Source organism: Phocoena phocoena, chromosome 11, assembly GCF_963924675.1.
Source record: "Phocoena phocoena chromosome 11, mPhoPho1.1, whole genome shotgun sequence".
Taxonomy (NCBI): Eukaryota; Metazoa; Chordata; class Mammalia; order Artiodactyla; family Phocoenidae; genus Phocoena; species Phocoena phocoena.
In genome coordinates this window covers 78305750-78325845 of record NC_089229.1, presented here as the reverse complement: position 1 = coordinate 78325845, position 20096 = coordinate 78305750, and positions in this window count along the sequence as shown.

Here is a 20096-nt window from a genome sequence, read left to right as displayed (position 1 = left end):
TGGAAGTTTTAGCCACAGCAATTAGAGAAGAAAAAGAAGTAAAAGGAATCCAAATTGGAAAAGAAGAAGTAAAGCTGTCACTGTTTGCAGATGACATGATACTATACATAGAGAATCCTAAAGATACTACTAGAAAGCTACTAGAGCTAATCAATGAATTTGGTAAATTAACAGGGTACAAAGTTAATGCACAGCAATCTCTAGCATTCCTATACACTAATGATGAAAAATCTGAAAGTGAAATTAAGAAAACACTCCCATTTACCACTGCAACAAATAGAATAAAATATCTAGAAATAAACCTACCTAAGGAGATAAAAGACCTGTATGCAGAAAACTATAAGACACTGATGAAAGAAATTAAAGATGATACAAATAGATGGAGAGACATACCACGTTCTTGGATTGGAAGAATCAACATTGTGAAAATGACTCTACTACCCAAAGCAATGCAATCCCTATCAAACTCCCACTGGCATTTTTCACAGAACTAGAACAAAAAATTTCACAATTTGTGTGGAAATGCAAAAGACCCCGAACAGCCAAAGCAATCTTGAGAAAGAAAGACGGAGCTGGAGGAATCAGGCTTCCTGACTTCAGACTATACTACAAAGCCTCAATAATCAAGACAGTCTGGTACTTGTACAAAAACAGAAATATAGATCAATGGAACAGGATAGAAAGCCCAGAGATAAGCCAACACACATATGGTCACCTTATCTTTGATAAAGGAGGCAAGAATATACAGTGGAGAAAAGACAGCCTCTTTAATAAGTGGTGCCGGGAAAACTGGACAGCTACATGTAAAAGTATGAAATTAGAACACTCCCTAACACCATACACAAAAATAAACTCCAAATGGATTAAAGACCTAAATGTAAGGTCAGACACTATAAAACTCTTGGAGGAAAACATACGCAGAACACTCTATGACACAAATCACAGCAAGATCCTTTTTGACCCACCTCCTAGAGAAATGGAAATAAAAACAAAAATAAGCAAATGGGACCTAATGAAACTTAAAAGTTTTTGCACAGCAAAGGAAACCATAAACAAGACCAAAAGACAACACTCAGAATGGGAGAAAATATTTGCTAATGAAGCAACTGACAAAGGATTAATCTCCAAACTATACAAGCAGCTCATGCAGCTCAATATCAGAAAAACAAACAACCCAATCCAAAAATGGGCAGAAGACCTAAATAGACATTTCTCCAAAGAAGATATACAGATTGCCAACAAACACATGAAAGAATGCTCAACATCATTAATCATTAGAGAAATTCAAATCAAAACTACAATGAGATATCATCTCACACCGGTCAGAATGGCCATCACCAGAAAATCTAGAAACAATAAATGTTGGAGAGGGTGTGGAGAAAAGGGAACCCTCTTGCACTGTTGGTGGGAATGTAAATTGATACAGCCACAATGGAGAACAGTATGGAGGTTCCTTAAAAAACTAAAAATAGAACTACCATACAACCCAGCAATCCCACTACTGGGCATATACCCTGAGAAAACCATAATTCAAAAAGAGTCATGTACCAAAATGTTCATTGCAGCTCTATTTACAATAGCCAGGACATGGAAGCAACCTAAGTGTCCATCGACAGATGAATGGATAAAGAAGATGTGGCACATATATACAATGGAATATTACTCAACCATAAAAATAAACGAAATTGAGTTATTTGTAGTGAGGTGGATGGACCTAGAGTCTGTCATACAGAGTGAAGTAAGTCAGAAAGAGGAAAACAAATACCGTATGGTAACAGATATATATGGAATCTAAGGGAAAAAATGGTCATGAAGAACCTAGGTGCAAGACCGGAATAAAGACACAGACCTACTAGAGAATAGACTTGAGGATATGGGGAGGGGGAAGCATAAGCTCTGACAAAGTGAAAGAGTGGCATGGACATATATACACTACCAAACGTAAAATAGGTAGCTAGTGGGAAGCAGCCGCATAGGACAGGGAGATCAGCTCGGTGCTTTGTGACCACCTAGAGGGGTGGGATAGGGAGGGTGGGAGGGAGGGAGATGCAAGAGGGAAGAGATATGGGAACATATATATATATGTATAACTGATTCACTTTGTTATAAATCAGAAACTAACACACCATTGTAAAGCAATTATACTCCAATAAAGATGTTAAGAAAAAAATTTGTGTATTCATTCTCCTTGCCGTCTAGTACTCCATACTGTGAATATACCACATTCATTTATCTGTTCTACTGTTGATGAACAGTTAGGTAGTTTCCACTACCAAGTGCCACTAAGAATTTGGGAATAGTAGTACTAAGAACTTTCTTATGAATGTCTTTTGTTGAACATATGTGCATACTACAGTTGGGTATACCTCCATGTGGAAGTGATTTATGTAGAGAGCTTTAATGAAATCTGCCAAGGAGTTTCCCAAAGTGGTTGTACAGCATATACTCCCAGAAACAGTAGTCAAGAGGTTATACTTATTCCACTTGTCAACACTCCTCATTGTCTGTTCTTTTCATTTTAGTCATTTCAGTGGGAGAGTAGTTGTGTGGCATAGTAGTTTCTGACAGTGGAGCACCTTTTTGTATATGGGCTATTTGGATATCTCTTCTTGAGATGTGCCCAAGTCTTTGCCCATTTGTTTACTGGGTTTCTATTTTTTTCATAATGATTTGTGCATATACTTTATCCTGGATGCAATATGTTTATTAGATATAGGTATTGTGAATGCCTTCTCCCAATCTGTGGCTTGCCTTTTTAATGCTCTTATTTTTTTCTTTTGGTGAACACAAATTCTTAATTTTAATAGAGCCCAATTTATTAGTATTAGTCTTTTATTGTTAATGCTTTTTGCCTACTTACAGATCAGGGAATTGTTCTCTTCTAAAGACTAGATTATTTTGCCTTTCATACTAAAATCTGCTATCCATCTGCAATTAACTTTCTATTTGATGTGGGAAATAAAAACTGCATTTCCATCAGGATATCCAATTGATCATTTATGAGAATTATGTATATGATTTCAAGTCAGGGGACACAGTAGTAGCCTGGACACCTCAGGTAGAACTAATGCATTTAAACATAAAGTCATTTAAGACATATCTCACTGTAATGACTTCTGAAGCCTATTGTGACTATGGATGAATGTTCTAGGCCCCTCCGTGTTAAGATCAAAATACTTATTTTACCTGCTTGTAGGATCCTAATTTCTGGTCTAATGGATTAAGTGAAATAAATTATTTTATTTCACACTCAGAAGTCAAAGTATAAAATTGAAAACAATTTGGGCCCCAGATATAGTGACTGTGGATGAAGAAAATCCCTATCTTAGTAGTGTGATGAGTTCATGACCAAACATTTGGGGAACAACAATCAAAAGACTTATCTTTGGTTATTAAGGAAGATAAGTAAAGGGTATACCAGCCTCCATGGAACTTACATACTAATGTCTTACTAGTTTCCCCAACTCACTTCAGGTTGGAAGATAGGTGGAATAAGGAGAAATTGAAGACAGAAAGATTTAGGTGGCCCTTCGTTCTTTCTTGCATTCAGTCAACAAATATTTATTTACTGTTTTTTTTTAACATCTTTTTTGGCGTATAATTGCTTTACAATGGTGTGTTAGTTTCTGCTGTATAACAAATTTTCTGCTGTATAACATATACATATATCCCCATATCTCCTCCCTATTGCTCTCCCTCCCACCCTCCCTATCCCGCCCCTCTAGGTGGTCACAAAGCACCGAGCTGATCTCCCTGTGCTATGTGGCTGCTTCCCACTAGCTATCTATTTTACATTTGGTAGTGTATATATGTCCATGCCACTCTCTCACTTCGTCCCAGCTTCCCCTTCCCCCTCAAGTCCATACTCTACGTCTACATTGTGTCAGGTGTTGTGTCAAATCCTGTGAATATTAGGAAAAGTAAAACACAGTCACTATGTTTAAGGTGTTTGCAGGCCATCAGACAAAACAGACAAATAAGTAGCCAATTCCATATAAGGTGATGTTGCATGGGGACTCAGAGAGTTTGACAGATATGATTTTCAACAGATTGAGGGGAGAATTGAGAACTGCTTCCCAAAAGAAGTGAGTGTAAGCTTTGCTCAGTGAAGGGCAGGGCAGGACAAAGGGCATATGGTTGCGTGATGGGGGCATGGCCTCTGGCGCTGGTCTGCGAGCTGTGTGACCTGGGGTAAATCACTTTAATTTTTCTGTACCTTGGTTTCCTATTTGTAAAATGGGGTTTATAATAGTAAATGTCATGGGGTTGTTGTGCTGATTCATGAGTTAATACATGTAAGACATTTAGAAGAGTGATTGGCACAGTGAGTTGAGCTACTGTCATGGGCAAGGGTTAGAGAGTTATGATGGGTCCTGAAACTACAGAGAAGCAAAGAGGCATTATCTGTAGCATGTGAGTCCAATGTGAGAACAGAGGTGGAGAGAGAAGAGCAGACACGGGCTCAGGAGTCCAGATTCTTGTCCCAATTCTGCTCCCTGCTCGCTCAGTGACTATATCTGTATTAGAAAAATGACTGGATTATCTCTGAAATTCCTTCTAGCTCTCATGCCCAATGATTCTGTGGCTCCTGCTGAGGTGGACTTAATAAATATCATTTGGATTCTTGTGGTAAAGAAAAAAGGAAAGAAAATTCTATTCTGAGATTTCCAGCTAGTGACTGGGTGAGCGCTGATTCATTTCAAAAGAAATAGGCAAGGCATGAAGGGATTGGTGTATGGAGACTGAGAACGATATAGCACAGATTCATGCATAGAAATTTTAGTTTGGAAGAAACCGTTTCTGTCATTTTAATTCAGTGTGGTAGAGAGGCAGTATATTTCAGTGGTTCACAATGACTATAGAAACAGAAGCTCGATTATCAGGGCCCAGGCTTGACACTTTCTGGAAAGTTACTTAAGTGCTCTGCATCTAGATTTCTTCATCTGTAAAATGCAGGAAAAATGCAGGCTGAACCAGCCACAGTGGCCATTTGTAGGTCAGAATGGTTGAACATTGGCAATTTCACATGCTTCAACCTAGTAACAGACACTTTCTAAGGGGTTGGACTGAGAAATAAATGAGTTCATATGCATCACAGTATAAAGGCAGCAGTCGATACATGATAAGGTGCCATAGAAATATCTCCCTTATTATTAAACTTTTTTTTGCTTGTTCAAAATTTATTACACCAAGTTTAACTTGGCAAGAACAATAGGCATTGCATAATGTAACTGTTTAAGCCTCTTTCCCATCCTTACGTTCAGGCAGGCCTGAGGCCTTGGTTAGGCAATTAGTCCCCCAAGGTAGAGCTGTATTCACTTTCAGGATGGCTCCTGCTGCCATTTTGCTTGTTTCCAGTGCTTTCATCTAGACAGGCATTGGTTTCTACTCCAAAGGGAAATTTATCATCAAAGTTCCTGGGTTGCAACTGGCTTCCTCTTCCTCTTCTCAAACTACATGCTCCCTCCCCAGCCCGGCCCTTGGCGTCCATGGGCACAGTTTCCATCTCCCTCAGGGTGTAATACCGTCCACCATCTGAGGCCCCTTGACATTACAGACACCAGGCTGGCCCTGCAGGGAGGGTACAAGGAGCATGGGACATCTAAGAGTGGCCCTGAGTGGAGGCCCAAAAGACGGGGTAACTGAAGGATGCTAGAGAAGTAATGAAAAAAAAGAGAACATTTTCTTCTTGAAAAGAAAGAGGAAAGCATGTTTTTCCTGAGAAAAAGCAGTACTAGCTGCAGTTCCTTAAAAAACTGTTTATGATCATTGCCTATTGTCACCGTACATTAACCACGGTTCACGGTTGTTGGATTGATATAAGTCCCCATATTTGTGACTTGTCTTCTTAGTTTCTTCCTGGTGTGTTTTGAAGAACAGAAGTTCTAACTATTAATGTTGGTGAACTTACCAAACATTTTCTCTTTTTACCGAGATTTTCGTGTTTTGTTTAAAGAGATCCTTCCCTGTCTGTTTTGCTTTTTAACTCATTAGTTTGTAAGCCTCTTCCTTAGTGAGACTGGTTTCAGACTTAAGGTTGCAATTGTTCTGTTTCCTCTTGCTGGTGTCAGTGCAATGATACAATTCACACAAAGGAAGGAAATACTCTGGTAACAATGAAATGCAGGATAATAAATCATGGCTGATTGAAATCACCCTTATTTTTACTGAATGTTTAAGTCAAGGTACTGTGCTAAGCATTTTACAAAACCCATATTCCATCAAACTTGGAGGTTACACATTTTGCAGATGAGGAAACTGAGACCCACAAAGTTTAAAATACAGTCATTAGGCAAGCATTAACATAAAAATATAGTTATTGTTGAAGCATAACTTCAGTTAAGAGAGACAATTCCAACTCAAAAATCTATTTTGAGAGTGAGTCAAAAGAAGCCTTTGGTACTGAAACACGCATGGTTTGGATATAGTAGATATATTTGCTTTGAGAGTAGGGTCCTATTTTCCTGAAAATCAATGAAAAATGATTCTATATTCATTTTTGAGGGACAGTGCCTAAGGAACAGAATTGTGGGTTTGTCTTTACTATCAAGAGACAGTATGGAAAATAATTGTACCAACAGGTAATATGTGAAGCCTCAGACAGGAAACTGGCTGTTGAGGAGAGAATCACCTTGCAAATTCAATACCTTTGAGCCCCTAAAGTTTTAATATTCTGATATGCAGTGACTAAGAAAAAAAATACAGAACAGAGAGTTATCACGTGTACATGTGTTCCAGATGTTATTATGTGGGGAAAGCAGGAAGCAAATGAACACCTGGTGAAAAGCTTTTTTTCTCATTACCTATGGGAGTTAGAAGACTTCACTTTCTTTAATCCAAAAAAAAAAAAAAAAGTTGGCCTTAGCCAAATCATTCACTGTCTCTGTTCTTCAGTTTTCACATCTATGGATAATAGTATCTACTATTTACCTCCCAGGATTGTGGTGAGAAAATACTGAAATGTGCACATGAAATGCTTTCAGAACTGTTGAAGTAAGGTGTAAGATATTACAAGAGTTACTAGAATGTTAATGATAGCATATGACTGATAACTGTGTGTGTGGGGGGGTGTATAGGTTCCAATATCCGTGTCTATATATAAGTTTGTACACAAATAGTAATAATAATAATAATACCTTCAACTTAAATTATATTTTACACCCCATGGAGGACTTTTCTATCTATGACTTCATATGAGCCTGCCTTATGAGTTGGGCCAAGTGTCATCCTACCTTTCCATGTTACTCATGCAGGTCTCTGTTTTCTCACCAAAAGCAAGCCTCTCCTGCTTCACAATTTCTGCAGCTTCTGCCAGTCCTTGTTGCTATTACTTTTCACCTCCAGATCATTCTCTGATATCTGTCAAACACATAACTCACAAACGTCCTTGCCAACTACTGAGCGTGTCCTAAGGTTCAGCACCCGTGTGGAGGCACACACGGTGGTACAGTGCCCTGATCCCACATCTCCTTCAGCTTTCTTTTCAAGCCCACTAAACCACCCTATTTGTAGAAGACTACTTCCAAGGCAATCCTTGGGCTTGGATGTTACTCCAGACTGCTGTATCTAAAATCTCTAACTCTAACAGTTCACACTGGGACAGTGACATTCTTTACTTCTAGCTCTCTCGTTTTCTTTCTCCCACCAGAGCTACGGACCTCCAGTCATTTGCCTTCTCTGCCCATCATACACACACACTTTCTCCTCTTGCATGAGCTTCCTCTCATGAGAGGTACCTCCCTCTCTGAGCACCTAGGTCCACTACTTTACTCCTTTGCCAGCTTCCTCTACTCCTGACCTTTTGCATTTGTTTCCCCTAAATCCATTGTTTATACCCCCATGCCTGCAGCTTGCCAACGATCTATTCTTCCTGCTCCAACCACGGGCACTCAAGCATTACTGGAGAAAAGCAGGTAAATATTTGTGTGACGTGGGGTAGTACAAATCCGTCCTCAGTCTCAGCTGCACACTCTTCACTGGTTTCTGATCTGTTTTCTTTCCCATGTAGAGCTGTGGTTATGAATATTTATCCCTTTACAGGAGCACCTTCCTTTAGCTCTTTAATAAGCAAAATATGATCTTGCCTTATACTCCTTAGAGAAAAAAAGAAATAACCAAAGATCTATCTCAGGTTCTGCTCTAACCTACATTTATCTACCTCCCCCACCCCCGACCTCTTTTCCTCCTTTTCAGAGGATGAAATGACCTTCCTGTATTCAGTGCTGATAACTCTATCTTTTCTATTAATTTAATGCCCTCTGAGCTCCTCTAGAACCTCAGTTACATTTATTTTCATTCTCTCTTTTCTGTCTAATTCCTCTCAGATTCTGCACATTCTCAAACATCCCATTTCACCAACAAATGAAATTCCCCCACCCATCCTTATTTTTATGTCCTTCTATTCTTCTATTGCTACCCAGTCACCTACATCACTTTTCCTTCTATGGTTGAACTTCTGCCAGAGGTAACGTACACTAGCTGTTCTAATTCAATAATCTGTCCAGAGTTGTCATGTAAATGCTACGATCAAAGACAGTTTATGAATTATTCTGACACTTAATTTGGTGCTTTATTTAGTCACTTCCTTCTTGTGTATTGACCTTTCACCTTACTCAATAAGGATGTTTGCTTTGGATGAATATGTGAATGTAACTTGCTGCTTTAACCAATGAATGGAAATGATATCAGAGCACCAACTGTGGGACCTCATGGAGGAAATGAGAACTTTAAGGATAGTAATGGGTATTGTGGGGAAATAAAGACCCCTCGTTATCAGTTACTGAGATGAAATTCTTAGAGAAATGGTGCCTCAAAAAAAAGTGTAGTCAAAATAAATGTGCATATCCTCATAGATGAATTACAAATAGTTTTTGCACTCATGATTCCAGAAAGTACCAGAGGGTGAGTTCTTGATAATGTGTCACTCAGAAGTAAACACAGATGTCAGGGGAAACCTTTTCTGTATGGTTTATCCTACCTTGAAACCAGAGACCAGTTGAGAGTTGCTGAACTTTGGTTCTTGCTCCATAAAAGGAGAGAGTGTGCAATTAGATGAGCCCTCCTCTGTTGACAGAAATTACTGAGATTTATGATGCTGTGAGGGGACATGGGGTACCTTTTACTGTTAGCAAATGTCTGGTTACCCTGATGATATTCCTGGTCAACTCATTTCTGGGGGTATACAATGGTATGATTGCTGTTGGATGAGGACCCTTAGGGATACTAATTTAGTGCATGTCTAGATGCTGCAAAATCTCATTTCTAAAGCCAAAGCTCAGAAAGAAATGAATAGAAAGTAATTCAAACTATAAATAATAATAACATAATATTCATCTTATAAAAATTCAGAGTAAAAATTGAGAAATAAAGCAAAATACCAAAATTTAACATGGTGAGTAAAAACTAGGTGACTTCAGCTTATGAAACTTTAAAGGATAGTACATTTAAATACTGCACTCTTAGTTTTGTAAAAATATGTACATGTTACTTACGTTTTCAAAAGCACTAAGTATAGATCATTTTTTATGATTTTTATTATCAAATTTAATTTTAAGCTCCCTGGCTTGCTTTTTCCTCATATGAAAATTTCAGGAAAATGCTCAACAACTTTGTTAAAGTGAAGATTTAATTACTGATAGATAAAAGCTATTTGTTTTTCAATAATTGCAATAGGTAATCATTGCTATTAAAGCGAAGTGTGCATTTGTTTTTCTTAGTCAGTTTACTGACTGATGTACATCATCTTATCAGGGCTACTGGCCTGCCACTAAGCACTCTGATATACCAGTTATTGGAATTCCAGCTGAGTTTGGATGAGAACAGCAAAAACAGGTAATTTGCCAATGGCAGAGACAGCATTTTGAACATTTTCATTTAGTTTGCATTACTTTCTTTAACCTAGAAAAGAAAAAGTAATTTCATAAAAACTCTTAATTTAAAGAAAATGAAGTTTAGATAAAGCAATTCAAAGATCCTCTAGAGAAAAATGAAATACAGCTAAAACGGTCACCTTTATATTAACAGTTGTGATAATTGAACAGAAAGTCAGAAATAGATAATCGCTACAACAAAGCTAAAGAAATGATGCTACAAATATTATGTATATAAAATATAGGTGTGTTGCCCTTGCCCCAGATCATAATTCAGTGTGTAATCATTTAGGCTGTTTTGATTCTGCCTGAGACACTCTATGTTCACTTGGGCTTTTACCTATGTCAGTGCCACAGAAAATGGCAAAAGGGAAATTGTACATAACAGAATGCTTTTTCAGAGAAAAAGTAATAGGTTTTGTTGTGGAGGGTTAGAAACTATAGGTTAAGTTATTCTTTAACAAAGGACCAGTGAACTGTATTTAGCCATGCTGGGCTCCTATCCTTCGTCAACTTGCTTAAGCAAGACAGACCTACACACAGGACTTACCTCACAAAATGAAGCAGTGGTCAACATTATCGAGAGCTAAATTAGAGCTTTCTGAAGGGCAGTCACTTTAAAATAACCCAGGCTAAGAGCCTGAGGACGTTTATGGTTAACACAACAATGAATGGAACCAAAGCATTTAGAGATAATGTTTTGAGTGCCTTCCTTGGGCACCCAGGCCTTCAGACACTTGATGCAAGGGTAACAATACAGGTTGAGAGGGTTGCATAAATTCCAAGAAATCTGCAGACCAAATAACAGAGCTAGCTGTGGCTGTGGTCTTGATTAGAGATTGCCTCTCCCATTGCGGAGCACAGGCTCTGGATGCGCAGGCTCAGCAGCCATGGCTCACGGGCCCAGCCGCTCAGCGGCATGTGGGATCTTCCCGGACCGGGGCACGAACCCGTGTCCCCTGCATCGGCAGGCGGACTCTCAACCACTGTGCCACCAGGGAAGCCCTTGATTAGAGATTTTTAATGGAGGTTTTTTCCTGCTTCTATTTATGCTTTTACTAGAACATCTTATTGTATAAATGCTTGTGTGGAAAAATGTGGATGGGAGAATGATGCCACTGAGAACTAGGCCAGGGAAACTGTTAACCTCCCGATGGCATCTTTCCAGACAAAAACTGGGATATAACCAATTTTTCTGTGGCTAATATAGGGAGGGCTATCCTAGGGTTTTCTCTAATAGTTGGATAAGTAAGCAGATACTTGCAAATGATAAAAATAGGGATTGGGTTGAAAAAAGCATTGAAACGGCATTACACAGAAGCTGAGCTGTAATCAAATTCACACATTCGTGTACCTCAGTGCTGGACAAAACCTCAAGTGGGCACTTACTCTGGGCTCTAGAAGGTATTATTATCCTCATTTTGTAGCTATGTCCCAAGATTATGTGTAATCATTAACTTTATAATTAAATAGCAATTGTAATGTAAGCCAGAAAAATTCAGCAACCATCTTTCTGTTCAGAAAACCAATTGTCTTTATGAATAAGAACCATGCAAAAAGAAGTAAGGAAAATTGAATTTACCTATACTGCTGATATGAAGGAGCTATATGGCAATACAAAAACAGTGGGTAATCTACACCTAGTCTCCAAAACTTCAAATGCAGTCAATGACATCTATGAGACACATTGCTCATGGTCTGCTACATGGAGGCTAAACTAATGATTTTCATCTGGTGGTCAGTGTAAAATTAATGACCCTCAGAAATAGTGGTCTAAATGGATGCCAATCTGTCATAATTACAACAATAAAAATAGCTATAAAAGAGAATTCTCAATAACATTGATTTCCAATACTGCCACTCTTTTATGTTCTTAAAATTTACATTGTTATAAATGTTTTTAAAGTATGCCTGTAAAATAAATGTTTTTCTTAAGATAAAATGGGAGGAAAAACAGCTTTGTTTTTCTAGCATGGTGTGTGGCCCAGGTTTTTTGATATTGCTTTTTGGACTATAAGATATAACAACTAGAGAAACTTTACTCTAGAAACTTATTGAAAAGCTAGCTTTCTTTGCTGACAATGTATGGCTTGATTTACTTGCTTATTGGATTTGCAGATGTTATTTCACTGATGAATTTGCTAGGGCTGTTAAAATAAGGCACCACAGGCTGGGTGGCTTAAACAAGGGAAATGTATTTTCTCACACAGTTCTGGAGACTAGATGCCTGAGATCAAGGTGTTGGCAGGATTGGCTTTTTCTGAGAGCTTTGAGGAAATGATCTGCTCCAGGTCTCTCTCTTTGGCTTGTGGATGGCCATCTTCCCTCTGTGTTTTCACACTGTCTGTATCCAAATTTCCTATTTCCATAAGACTATCAGTCATATTAGATTAGGGTCCACTCTAGTAACCCGATTTTAGCTTAACTGCTTCTCTAAAGACACTGTCTCCAAATATAGTAACATTCCAAAGTCCTGAGGATTAAGAATTCAGGGTTTGATTTGGAGGGACACAGTTCAGCCCATAACACCAGGAATTTTCCTCCCCTCCTTCCTTCCTTTCTTTCTTTCTACTTTTTAAAAAATTTGGGGGGATCTGTACATATCATCAGATGCACATATTCAGAAATATATTCACCTCTGTGTTAGTTTGCTAGGGCTGCCATAACAAAACAGTGAAACTGGGTGGTTTAAACAACAGACATTTAATTTCTAACAGTTCTGGAGGCTGGAAGTCCATGATCAAGGTGTCATCAGGTTTGGTTTCTTCTGAGACCACTCTCCTTGGCTGGCAGATGACTGCCTTCTTGCTGTGTCCCCACGTGATCTTTGCTGTGTGCGCACACACACACGTGCGCACGCACATGCACTCACACGCACAGTGCTGGTATCTAACTGTCCTTTTCTTATAAGGACATGAGTTAGATTAATTAGTACATACCCTAAAGATCTCGTTTTAATTTAATCACCTAGTTAAAGACATCTCCAAGTACAGTTACATTCTGAGGTGCTGGGGGTTAGAGTTTCAACATATGAATTTGGGGAGGGGGCAGACACAATTCAGTCCATGACAATATCTTAATTGCATTGCATCTGAATCCTGATGCCAAAATCCAGGCCGTTGCTGTGATATATAATAAGAAAGGGAAAGAGGAAAGAAACCAACATTTATTATGCTTCTCCTGTGTGTGGAGCACTAAGCTAGGTAGTTCAGAGACTTTAAATGCCTCTGTAGTCACCTGCTGCGTACTTACCCTATGCCAGGATCTTTATATACATTCTTTTTAATCCTCACAACAAAACTTCAAGCCAGATATGATTCCCACTTAAAAGAAGACAGAATTGAAGTGATAGGTGCTTTTTGGATTGGAGATTTACACAGAGGAGTATAAGACTCAAAATCCCTTACTCATTCTTCATGACACCAGAGTGACACCTGTATACTCAGATCCTTGATAGGCAACCCATGGTCATTCCAACTTGTATGCTCTAATTTCAGGGACTTTTTCCTGTTTCAAATGGAAAAACTGAGGCCCAAAGGGAACCAAACCTATCCTATCTGTCTCCTCTACTTCAGGGATTTGTCATCCGAAGCAATTAGTCTGTTGTCAACTACAGTTGCTTCAGTCAGATATGGAGGTTTGCAGCAGGGAGCATTGTTGATGGGAATGAAATGGACCATTTTCCACATAAAATTTAAAACTTTGCTATGACTACTGCCAAGAAGAGAAAAGTGGGTGATGGAAAAACTCATGCCTTTCAAAGTAGGTGGGCTAAGGAATGTTAATATTAAAGATGTTGTTGTTTATCTCATATTTGCAATGGAAAATTTTCTCTTTAAGAGGAATTTGGGGACAGTTAAGTAGTTTACAGGATGAGTCAAGAAAAACTGAAATCAGCCAGCTTCAGAAGAGCCAAACAACAAAACCTTCCTTCAAAGGCTCAGCGTTACTGGCGAAGTGTGATAGGTGCAACTAACCCAAAAGCAGATGCACTGTTGGTGAAATAGAAGGATGCTTATGTAAAGCTGCAGATATCGCTTTTCTTGATTTAAAAAAAAAAAAAAAAGATATCACTTCCCAATACAGGAAATGTTATTTATTGTACTCTAAATGTTGTGCAGAGAAATAATGAATACTGACTGTATTAAGAAGGCTTCTCTGTGAGAGCCCAGTACCACCAGTTATAGACCAGATCATAAGGACAGTCAAGCCTGTTCAGAATGCCTCTGAGTTCTTTACTTCTTTCAGGATGGGTTTCCGATGCCCTCATGATGCTCTGGGTCAGATCCCCCAAACTACCCTCTCCCGATGAAGTCCTTAACCTCACATCCTTAGTCTTGAGGAAATTCCTCCATCCTGATTTATCCAGTCACTACTGGTCCTACTAAATTAGTTTCTTAAACTAATTGGAGAGATGCTGTAACTATCTGATATGTGACCACTTTCAGAGCACATATATACAGTTTAACCCAAAATTATATTGTCTTCTGAGAGTGTTTTCAGGCCCCAAGGAGGACTTCTAGGGAGAGATACTTGGCCTGGGGAATATTTCCTCTCTTCAAACAACATGTGTTTTCCTAAGGTTACATGTATTATTCAATGAATCTATCTAGCTACTATCTATCTATCATTATCTATCTTTAAAAACCACTCACAAAGTAAAATACAAAGGGCCAGAAATCTCTGGATTTCCTGAGAGAACATCTGGTTCTCTCATGTCTTAATCCTCTGTGTGCAGAAAGAACACCAGCTTGTCACATACCTTCTCTCTACCTTGTTGGAGTGAGAGTGGGAAGACAATTCCTTCTGCTCTTTCCTAAGCATATATATTTTTACATCATCAAAGCCTGTTGTATCTAGTTTTATTACTCTTAAATGTTCATTCACTCCTATGTACTTATTTATAAAATACTGCATGTTTTTACTTGTCTCAATGACCCGTGTTTATCTTGCCATTATGCTTAACAGTTTTCAACTATATCATGTAACAGTTGGCCAACATAGAGGGATAGACTTTTATATTAGTGTTTCTGAAGTTCATACACAAAATTACCCACTAAAGATTGAACTTTCTACAGCTAACAATAATCAAATTTTATTTGAAATGTGCCTTTTGGGGTGTAGTACCTTTTCATAGTTCTCCTGAAGCTAATTAGCAGGACACTCTCTAATCAGCATTTTATCTTATTGGTTAATAGCACTCTAACTTATTTTATTATCATTCATTTATGAAGCACAAACATGTATCATTCATGTATTAAGTGACTGTTTTAATTCCAAATGAAAGTTTACCAAAACTCCTCAGATTTCTAGATTCTGTACCACATTGTTATTTTATTAGGAAACCTCAAAAAGAAATACACTGAAGACTGTCTTAACTGCAAATATCAACACAAATTTGGAACTTTATCAGGGTGATGGTTTTGTACCAGTGTGAATATATCATATGCCACTGAATTGAGTGCATTAAAAATGGTTTTTTATGTTATGTGAATTTCATCTCAATAAAATATCAACACAAAGATAGAAAAATCTCCGAGAGGCTCATCTCCCTCCTCTATAGAAGAACCTTACATAACTCCACCAGAATAAGTGTCTATCCAGGCCACAGAAATCAATTTGAACCTGCAGTTCTGAGAGAGTTTAGATCAGGCTTTAAATAAAGAAGTTGTAGACAAGTTAAATTGTCACTGAATTCTTAAATACCACTCAAGTGTCCAATAACTGTACTTCCAAATTATTTGTTCTCAGAGCTATACTTCCAAATTATTTGTTCTCACTGTGATAAATTGTGTGGCCTGGTTCCCAAGATCCATTGTAAAGTGTGATCGATCATCCTTGTTCTTATAGATCCCTGGAGAGGAAATTTTTTTAACCTTTGGTGGCATTTTCTAATATTTTACTCTGACCCTCAAGGTTTGTGAGGCTCAGTTAAATCTCTCCTTCAGCTTTCAATATCCATTTCTTCTCTTGTAAATCCCCAATAGGAATAGATAACTGATCTGAATCCACCAGATACCACTTCAGACACTTCAGTATTGTTGCTGATCTTCATTTTCCAAATTTCACAGGCTTTTCCTCAAAAATTTCTAAACAAATGTTAAACCATCTCTATTTTTCACTTCTTGCTCTTTTCAATATTTCCATTTTATATATCATTTCATAATGTTCCAAACTAGATATAATTTTTACCCAGATGTGTAATGGAAAATTAATTTCTTCTTCCAGCATATCCTCTTGTCCTCTAGATACATAATAATATCATCTAACACCACTGGTGCAATGAATTAAAATGTGCGTTCACATCTGTACCTCACTTGTTCTGTATCAGCCCTGTGCTCTTTAATTAAAGTAATGACACGGGTAATGTGTTATTGCGCTATATTCTGCATTGAAATTCAGTTGGAATTCAAAATCTTTAGCTATAACTGATGGCTGTTGTCTCTCTGAAATGTTTTTAATCCTATGTGTGTTCGCTATTAAAATTCACTTTGTGTACTTCATTCCAGCGCTTCTAACTCTTTTTGAATTCTAATGCTATTTCCAAAATACCCATCTACCTGAGTAGGAGCTGGGAAGGCCGATTCTCCAATGTCTTATTCAGATGGAAATGGGTGTGTTGTCTATGCATGGTTGTGAGCAATACTGGAAAACAGCAGAACAGGGATGGCAGTGGGGAGGCAAAAACAGGAAGTAGGTGAGGACAGTCCAGGTGGTTCACAGGTCAGAGTCCCTAGCCAGGGGCTTTGAGTTGACAAGGAGACCATATGAGACCCATGAGTACAGAGTGTGAAACTTAAGAACATTTATTCCAGCTCCCTTACTACTTGGGAGGAAAATTTCTGAGCCATCATGTATTCTTTTGCAATTGCTGCCATAACAAAATACCACAGACTGGGTGGCTTAAATGATAGACATTTATTGTCTCACAGTTCGGGAGGGTAAAAGTCCAAGGTCAAGCTGTTGGCAAGTATGGTTTCTTCTGAGGCCTCTCTCCTTGGCTTGCCTTTTCATTGCGTCCTCACATGGTCTTTCGTCTGTGTGCACATCCCTGATGTCTCTGTGTGTGTCCAGATTTCTTCTTCTTATAAGGACATGACAGATTGGATTAGGGCCCACTCTAACATGCTCATTTTAGCTTAATCACTTCTATAAAGGCCCAATCTCCAAATGCTCCAAATATCTCCATTTCCAGTATTTACCTGAGATATTAAGGCCCATTTGCATATAGTGACTTAATATCACTCCTTACTGGATGCTTTTCGCATCCCTACTCCTCAGGTTTTCCCTGCACCTCCCTAAATTTCCACTCAAATCCTTTTCTCAGGGTCAACTTCTACGGAAAACCAAACTAGGACAGATACAAAGGAAGGAATATTACAGTGTTGTAGAGTGACACAAAGACCATCAGTCCAGCATCAGATGACCTGAATTCAAGTTCTATCTTCAAATCCTGGCACTCCTGTCATCAGGGTTTCAACTTCCTTCAACCAAGGTTTCCTCTTCAGTAAAATGGAGATGATAACAATGTCTGCTTTTTAGGGTTCTTTCAATTCCTAAATTAGAAAATGAATATATCACAGTTATTTTAAAATATTATTATTACCACAGTAACACATAATTCTCTGTCCTCAAAGAATTCTATTTTATTTGGACAGTCAAATTTTTATACTGCCTAAGGCAGCGTATGGTTATGTTTCAAATGAATGACCATCACAGTCACTGCTGAAAATATTAAATAACACCAGATTCTAACTCAATCCAGAAAGCTATCCTGACCTCTGGATACATTTACTTCACTGGTATCTATTATTCATTTGTTATGGGAGAGAAAGTTTATACAAGAAACTTCCTGCCATCAGAGCTTATGATCTTGCTTGGAGCCCAAGACATGTACACAAATGAATGAAATAAAAAGCAGCAGGTGCTAAGTGCTACAATGATAGATGAACACACTTCATACAAACTTAGAAAATTGTACAGGGTAAACACTAAGAATGGTCGTGTGTTCAGCCCTCAAGTGGGCTGTCATTAGACAGTAGGTTCATATATCAATAAAAAGTAATTTTCATAAAACAAAAACAAAAAAAGGAGTTTTATAAAATCACACTGTAGAATCATAAAAATTCAGCACTGAAAAGGACCCTATGAGCAATCTCCTAGCCCACTGGTTTTCAACATGGGATATCACCCTAGGGGCATTTGGAACCATGAGAAGGATGGTTTGGGCTGTCATGACTAGAGATGGGGAAGCATGAGTGGGTGGGGCCTAGAAATGCTAGCCACACAGCAATAGAGGGGACACACTGTCCAACAGCCCAACAAAGAACTCTCCTGCCCCCATCCTACCCTCCAACCTCTCAACCTTCCCACCCTCTGTTACATAGGAAAAAATGATGCTCACAAAGGACAAAAGATTCTCCACAATCTACTGGGTTTAGCATCCATATTCCAGACAGTACTCTCCAGTAGAAATATTGTTAAGCCCAAATGCAAACTATGTGTAATTTTAAATTTGCTAATAGTCACATTGAAATATTTTAAAACTGGTGAAATTAACTTAATCATATATTTTATTCAACCCAGAATATATAAAACATTATCGTTTCAATATATAACCAATATATATTCATCGATATGAGTTTTTTGTACTAAGTTTTCAAAATCTGTTATATATTTACACTTAACAGCATATCTGAATTCAGACTAGCCACATTTCAAGTGTATAGTAGCCGCCTGGAGCTAGTGGTTTCCATATTGCAGGCCTAGGAGAGTCTGTGTTTTTCTAAACCATCTTTGTGTTTCTTACAAGATGCACGTCATAAGCAACTAAGTGAAAGACCTCAGTTGACTCCATCTACTGTTCTGGTCACTGTATCATAGGAAGAAATGAGATCGGTGTGATCAAATGTGTTTTTCAGAAATCCAGAGCCATGGTGGTTATTATTTTGTACCTTCTGATCTTCTAAGCAGTTGAAAATTGATTTCTGGATGAGTCGCTTGAGTATTTTTTTTTTTTTAGGTTTGAAGCTAAATCGACCATTTTATAATTCCAGGCTTAACTTTTTTCTGAAAAATATGCAATCTTTTTGCCATTTTCCATAATTGCTTTCATTATTCATGATATTATATGAACACGAATTTCCAGTCTTCTTGTCAGAATTTTATATAGCTTGGTTTTCCTTATGGCTCTGCCTTTTTTTTTTTAATTGTAGTTTGCCTAAATTTCCCTTGCTGAAACTTCCATAAATATTCCCATGTTTCCTCCAGCTAATAAAACTATCTATTTCTTACCCTTTCTTTCTTTCTTTTTTTTTTTTTTTTTTTTGCGGTATGCGGGCCTCTCTCACTGTTGTGGCCTCTCCCGTTGCGGAGCACAGGCTCCGGACGCACAGGCTTAGCGGCCATGGCTCACGGGCCCAGCCGCTCCGCGGCATGTGGGATCTTCCTGGACCGGGGCATGAACCCGCGTCCCCTGCATCGGCGGGCGGACTCTCAACCACTGCGCCACCAGGGAAGCCCCCCCATTATTTTACAAGACCAATTTTACATGTCACTAAGTTCCTTCTGGCATTCTTTCATTCTGTATTGAGTATAACTATTTTGTCCATTCTTCCTCATTTCGCTAAAACTTGGTTATTAAATGATAAATATTTTGCTTGGGGTATTCTATTTCTACTCGACTTTCAATAAAAATACCCCTGAAGTAAAAAAACATAAATATATTTTCTAATATTTGGATTTCAAGTACAGGACATTTGAACTTTAAAGCTTTAAATCCAGCAAGACATAGATTTTTAACTGTATCGGGTCTGTACATCGATGGTTAGATTATGAAAAAGAGGCAATTGTATCAACTTTTCTAAAACTCTTTAAGGGATGATTTATCCACATTTTAGTTGGAATTTGGTAATTTTATGGCCCGAAAGTGGACAAAATAAATATTCATTTCTAGTCTATGCATTTTTTTGTCAACTTCTCCTCAACCAAATATAGAAAGTTGTATATTTCAGGCAATGGATCTTTTTTTTTCAAATTTATTTTATTGAAGTATAACTGATTTACAATGTTGTATTAATTTCTGCAGTACAGCAACCTGATTCAGTTATACATATACATACATTCTTTTTCATATTCTTTTCCATTATGGTTTATCACAAGTTCCCTGTACTATACAGTAGGACCTTTATCCAGGCAGTGGATCCTTATAGCTGCTTTTATTTAAGC